General features: G+C 39.3%; 2 long non-coding RNA genes across 2 annotated transcripts; both read left to right on the top strand.

Moving 5' to 3' along the window:
* Positions 1-1,347: 1,347 nt before the first annotated feature.
* LOC311021243 lies at positions 1,348-2,871 on the top strand. The gene is made up of 3 exons (XR_014597997.1): positions 1,348-1,610; positions 2,369-2,497; positions 2,614-2,871. It is a non-coding gene; the product is annotated as an uncharacterized lncRNA (long non-coding RNA).
* A 157-nt stretch (positions 2,872-3,028) lies between these two features.
* On the top strand, positions 3,029-4,364 carry LOC311021236. The gene is made up of 3 exons (XR_014597996.1): positions 3,029-3,252; positions 3,355-3,473; positions 4,053-4,364. It is a non-coding gene; the product is annotated as an uncharacterized lncRNA (long non-coding RNA).
* Positions 4,365-6,736: the final 2,372 nt, after the last annotated feature.

Here is a 6,736-nt window from a genome sequence, read left to right as displayed (position 1 = left end):
GTTATGGTTTTGTTTGTTAAAGAAGTAGAAAAGCAGGCAGGAATTTCCCTTAATGTGTCCAATTAATCTTAGAAAAACTTCTTTTACATCATTTAGGTTAGCATGAGTAGGCAATATTACTGAAAAAATTCAAATTTTACCTTGTTACACAAAGCAGGTTTTTAGCCTGTAGCTACATATGAAAAGGCTAGAGGCTAGTTATAAGCAATGTACACTTTGATATACAGTATGTCCTGTTAAGGAAAGCAGGTACGACAGCAAATATCTCTAATTTTATCCAGCTCAAATATCCAATCACAGTTCACAGGTTTCACACACAAACAATCACCATGTATATACTTTACACAATTATATTTAGATTTTATACATCAATAAACATTTCAAGGTATTTAAATAACCTTCTTTGTAATTTTTTGCAACATACTAAAAGTTGGCATTTGGCCCCTTGTAAAGATTGCCATCAAGTCACCTTTTTCTGGCTGGGATAAATGAGGGTATGATGCATATGTATGTATGATAAATATGTGTTATTTTGCTCATTGAATATTATGCCATTTATGTCAATTTGATGGTCGGCCAAGTGTGTGGAATGCGCGTTGGTGGATAGGGCCGGACTTCTATGCCATTGTCTATATATGGGGATGGGGCGAGCGCTCGCCCCGGGGGCGGAAATGCTTGACCGAAATCCGGTATTGGGAACCTGCGCACGACTGAGGCCCGACTGCTGGAAAAATACCGTGACCCTGTCGGAATTTAACTGTTTTTGTGGATTAGCTTTTTTGGGGGATCATGGGGGTGATGCAGGACAAGGACATTTCTTCTGGCGTGCGTTCATGGAGGGATTGCGCCGCGTAACAGGATACCCGCAGCGGCGTCTCTTCAGACTGTGAGGCAAACATTTCCCTTTTTTTTTTTTTTGTTCTTTTGTCGGTAGTTCAGGCTTGGTCCGTGTACTTTGCGGCCAATGGATTTTCGTTTTGAAATGAGAAAACCAAAATCGGGAAACGAGCTGTTTCCCGATTACCATATAGAGATAGGAAAACAAAATTCCGAAAATGACCCATTTTCCGAATTTTGTTTTGATAATAGAAAACGGAAAACGGTAAAACGACCAGTTATCTGATTTTCTTTGATGTGCTTAAACATGGACATGGGGAATTAAAATACTGCGTGGAAATCTTCTTTCTCAATTTTGCGAAGATTTTTGTGTTGTGACCCGGAAGCTATCAGTAGTTGGCGGTGTATTTAATTTGGAGCCAAGCTATCAGTAGTTGGCGGTGTATTTAATTTGGAGCCAAGCTATCAGTAGTTGGCGGTGTATTTAATTTGGAGCCAAGCTATCAGTAGTTGGCAGTGTATTTAATTTGGAGCCAGACATCCTTGAGACGCACCTCAAAATGGCATTGCACGAATATGCAGGTTTTATTTCAGAACACCGAAATAATGGAATGTCCTGTGGGGATATCGCCACTGCGTTATGCACCCAGTTTGGAACTACACGGGGGTTTTCCGAGAGGAATGTGCGGAGGTGGTGTGCTGAGCAGGGGCTTGTCAGGGACTTCTGCCCTGATAGTCAACTTGAAGTTGAAGTCGCTGAAGGTATTCTCGAGGTAGGTTTTTTTTTTTATCATCCACCTTTCACGATTACCGCTTTTGTTAAACATACAAAGGAATGCTACTCTTACATAAAAAGCTGACCACAGTTATATGCAAAGTCGGGCATCTGACTGGTGCTAATGCAATTTATGGATTTAATTCATAAACACGTTGGTTGTTAATCAACAGAAAATATTTCTGTATTTTTAAAAAATGCACGTCTTAATCACATTATTATCAAATGTAACATTTAGTATAAAATTTACATTTAAACTAAGATGATTTATTATTTATAATTAAATATATATATTTAAGCAATATAGTAGGCTGCGAGTGGGGTAGGTAAGGGATATTCCCACGGGTGGTGTTCGGCCGTAGGTAACAGCAGGTAACAATATCCCTTACCTACCCGTCGCACGAGGACTATATTGCTTTTATAAAACAATTTTATATTCAACCAATTAACATTTCAACACGAAGTTATTGATTTAAAAAATGTTAATTTCACCATTGTTTCTCCGCAACAAAAAATAGTTCCAGTCAACGTCTTGGTTTGGAATTACAAGAACTAACAGTTATCATCAACGCGCTTTAGAGTGTTTCATCGCAGAGTGATTTATTAGCTGTGAAAGTCCGAGTTGGGATGTCCTGGGATATTCCAACTCATGGAACGTCTCTCGTCCAATCAGAAACAGCTTAATAACTTGATAGAACCCAATTGTTTTGTATATATATTATGTATGCTAAACATCATACCTACCCCACCCCCCAGACTGGATCGTCTTTTGGTCGAAAAATGATGACTGGATATCTATCCGCAAAAGGGGTTAAAGCTTCTGAAGGCAGAGTGGGCAATGTGTTGAGAAGTATTCATCAACCCTACCACATTGCAAGACAGCAGGTAAGGTCAAATAGCATTGTGTTTTCTACATTTCAATAGAACATACGTGTTGAGATTCTAATCATACGAATGAAAGATTATTGAGTTTTTATTATAATGTAATTCTTATATTTTAGGGTGCCCGGAATCTGAACCCCATACCCTACAATGCAGAATACATGGGTCACAAGCTGCATGTAGATCAGAATGAGAAGCTTGTTATGTTTGGAGTGACTCATGTTATGGCCATCGATGGTTTCAGCAAGAAGGTGGTTGGTCACTCCACCATGCCAATAAAGAACAACATCGTGATTTATGAGGAAGTATACCGGTAAATTAACTTCACAGACTTTGTAAGGTGGAACCCAAAGTTGTCTCCTTAGGAGGACCCAAACTTGAACAAGTACATTAAAAAAGGTTAAAACCTAGATTTGTAATATGGAAATAATTAATTTGGAAAAAACTAAACTTTTTCCCTCTTCCAGTTTCTTAGTTCATTTTCCAGTTTTACTATTATTGATATCATTCCAATTTTGACCAAAAAATGTAATTGTCACTTTAGCTGGCCATGGCTAAGAGACTGATGCTGTTTATGTATATTTTATGTTTGTCTGTGATTTATCTTCAGGCCTGCTGTTCTTTCCTATGGACTATGGGACCAGGTCAGAGTTGACTGTGGGAAAGAATTCTATCTGGCTTTATTCATCCAGGAAAAACTGGCAGAACATCGACACAATACTCAAAGGCAGCCCTACCTTCAGACACCTTCTACAAGGGTAAAATAAATGTGTTGTTAAAAATGAATCCTGGTTTCTCGCCATTGAGGCTTATTTCTAATGAGGGCAGGCAGACTGACACTATCCTTATAACCTGCACAGAACCATGTGATAGAGAGAATGTGGTCGGAGGTGAATGCTCGAGTCAACTACCCTTTGAAGACAGCTCTGGTACAGCTGGTGGACCAGGAGGAACTGGACATGGAGGACAACACATCCAGGTATTGTGTGTCGAACCTGACATGCCAGCTGGCTAGGATTGGCATCACAAATGTCGTACAGGCATGGAATGCACACAGGATCCCAGGTATGATTAATTTCATTTTACTGGCTGTATTACAGGCATAACTTGCTAATAAAGCAGTGTAAATTAATTTTGATGTTCTATTGTAGAGTTCAATCTGAAATGGATTCACAAATGTGTAGCTCAAATTGCAACACTGCAAATCCAGTACTTACTGCAGAGGGGCAGATTCAATTAGTAAAACATGTTATTAGTTAGAATCAAGTTTTTTGGACGTTGACCATGTTCTTGCTATTTTAGATGACTTACAGGTTTGGAGTTGAATGTAAATGAATACATGCTCAAAGCACAGACATTCATCTTTAATTTTAGAGCATTTACATTGGGTGAATTTTGTAGGAATGACCCCCATCTGAATGAAGCTTAGTCATTATTGTCAACTCCAATATGCTGTGAAAGACAACTAAAATAACAAGTCAAAACATCATTGGCAAAATGATTACCTCCCCACAAGTGTAACCCCTTTAATCTCACTACTCACTTTACTGTCTTGCAGGAAGGGGAATACCAAACGAACTGGCTAAAGAAGGGTGTCCTGCAAAACTTTCTGAGGACCTTCTGCCAGTCGGTGCAGTTGCAGCTGACCTGTATCAGCAGGAAATGGGATCAGCCTTGAAAAGAGAATCCATTTTTGGAAGTGATCCTTTCCCCTCTGAAGAAGCCCAACAATGGACTGAAACTGAGTTTGGTTCTCTCTTTGATTTGCTATCCCTCTACCAAAATGTGGTTAACCATAACTATGGCCCTTTTAAAAATGCAGTGAGGTCTCTGATTGATATCACCTCAAGACATGTGCGACCTGTTACACAGTGACCTGCAATGTTCAATGAAGAAAAATAACATTTTATTACAACAGTGACAAAGTGGAAGTTGTCTTTTTTTCTTTTTTTTTTAAACGGTCACACAATATAAACATTACAACAAACAACATCTTTCTGGTCATGTACCCATAATAACATCCAACAAACAAACTGAGGTAGTTCCAGTAATGTAAACATAACAAACAATTGTCTATCAAATCTATTCAATTATTCTCTCCTTGAAAAGTGACAAGGCAGCAGAGAGACCCTTCACTTCATGTATTTTATTTTCAAAGTCTCCTGCCCTGCATTTCAAGCAGTGGTCTGATGTGACTAACCACAGCTCCACACAGGTACGACATCCAATTATCGATTCACAGCATGTGGCGAACATGGGATCTGCCATTACAGCTGCAAGGTTAAAGAAATATACATTATAAATTGATGCAGAAAATAACATTTAATTGTTAGTTGCAATATAGAAGGAAATTCACTGTAAGCAATCAGAAGTGTGTTTTATCGCCGAGTGAATGTTGAAGATGGCGATGAACACCCGTGACAGCTGGTCAGCGCAGTGCTTGAGGGTGGCAGGTGGCTATGTTTTGTACTGTAGAATGACCTACTGTTACATATCTTACACGTACCTTTACACACAAGACATGCAAAGGCTTCCTTTAAGGGCTGCAAACCAACATTTGCCATGATCTCCTCCTTTTGAGACTTGGCCAGCTGAGACAGCTGGTTGATTGAATCAGTGACCTCTTGGAGACTCCCGGCGGCTTGCTTCAGCTGGTCAACACGTCCAAGGACCTCCTGCAGGCTTGAATCTCCATCCCTTCGACTTAAATGTATGAACAGAAAAGGAAGGATTAAAGATTTTTTTCAAATGGTGCATATGAACAAATGTTTGAATATCTTTCTGAATATTTTATAAATCTTTATTTTACTCTGTAAAAGCGTCAACCTATGAGACATTGTTGAATCATAATGACTTCATTCATGATCACTCAAAAAAGCAGACCAAATTAAGTTCAAATAATAATTATTCTTCCACTCTACTTTCTTTTCTTTTTCCTTTCTTAACTTTTGCATTACACTGGTATTTCCTTCAGGAAGTTTTAGTTCATATATGAATTTGCCTACAGATCAAATGTTGTATTACCTTGTTTTAGCTCTTCTCCCATTCTGAAACTCCACAAAGTCACTTTCAGGCACAGCATATATTTTTCTTGAGTTCTGTTTCCAGAACTGGGAACCTAAGAAGTCAGAAAACATTAACTTCACTTCTGTTTTTAAAAGGGGTCATTGACTTTTTGGGGGTATTTCACACGGTTCCTTACGGTCTCCGAATAGGGTATGTAACATTGGTTGGGCTGTAAACAAACACGTGTTATTTATTTGAATGAAACACAGTCAGGGACATGAAATAACGTTAGCCACATTGCCAATAAACTAAGCCATCACATCTACCGATAATAGAAACAGGGAGGATACGTTAGCAACAACATAATACTACAGCTTGCGGTTGTAATGAACAAAGGGTCAGAACAGCACCTTTCCAGCTACATCTTCTTAGCAAATCCTGCTTTACATACCTACTGGTTTTTAATTATGAGATTTGCATATGAAAGAAGTGTCAATGGACTTTAAGGGTTCATTGTATGTACATTTTACCCACTGAACTGTCGTTAATCAACTGTGACAAGGTTAATTTGTTTTTTGCAATCAATGACTCCTTTAAAAAACATTAAGGTTTATTAGAAACCACAAATGAGAAGCAAGTTTCTGATCATACAACTTACTTCTTGTGCCCTCAGAGTCCATTATTTCGTTTCCTTGGGTGTCCGTCAAGGTAATAGGCTCATCAGAGCCCACGGCATCTTGAACTTTGGCCGAAATTCGTTCAACGCAGGCCTCAGCTTCCAAAAAGCGCACAACTACTGTCCTGGAAGGACTGAGTTTCTCATTAACAATTTCTGCCAGATGGATTGACCTGGGGATAAATCAGACCGTCTTAAAATCACACCTATGGGCCTAAAATGATATTTATATATTATAGGACGAGATTTTAGCAGCAGAGATCAGTTACATATTTAACAAGTAACCTTTGGAATGATCTTCCCTGGAACAAGCTAGCTCCACTAGCTCGTGGAGTTCCAGCTCGTGGTGGTGGTGGTGGTGTTTCAGTGGAAAAACCAGACGCAGAAAAAGATGTGGCAGAAGCAGAAGCCAGTGAGGGTCGGCGCATGAATCCAAAAGCAGGAGCACCAGCAGCGGGTGGAAGGTGCTCTGCATCGCCGTGGACCTCATAATGACTGCGATTAGTTAGATTAATTATTGAAAAATGGCCTGCTGGCTCTGGAAATATTGCCGTGTTGGA

Source organism: Eutrigla gurnardus, assembly GCF_963514095.1.
Source record: "Eutrigla gurnardus genome assembly, chromosome: 2".
In the NCBI taxonomy this organism is placed as follows: domain Eukaryota; kingdom Metazoa; phylum Chordata; class Actinopteri; order Perciformes; family Triglidae; genus Eutrigla; species Eutrigla gurnardus.
This window is presented reverse-complemented; position numbering and strand designations above follow the sequence as displayed.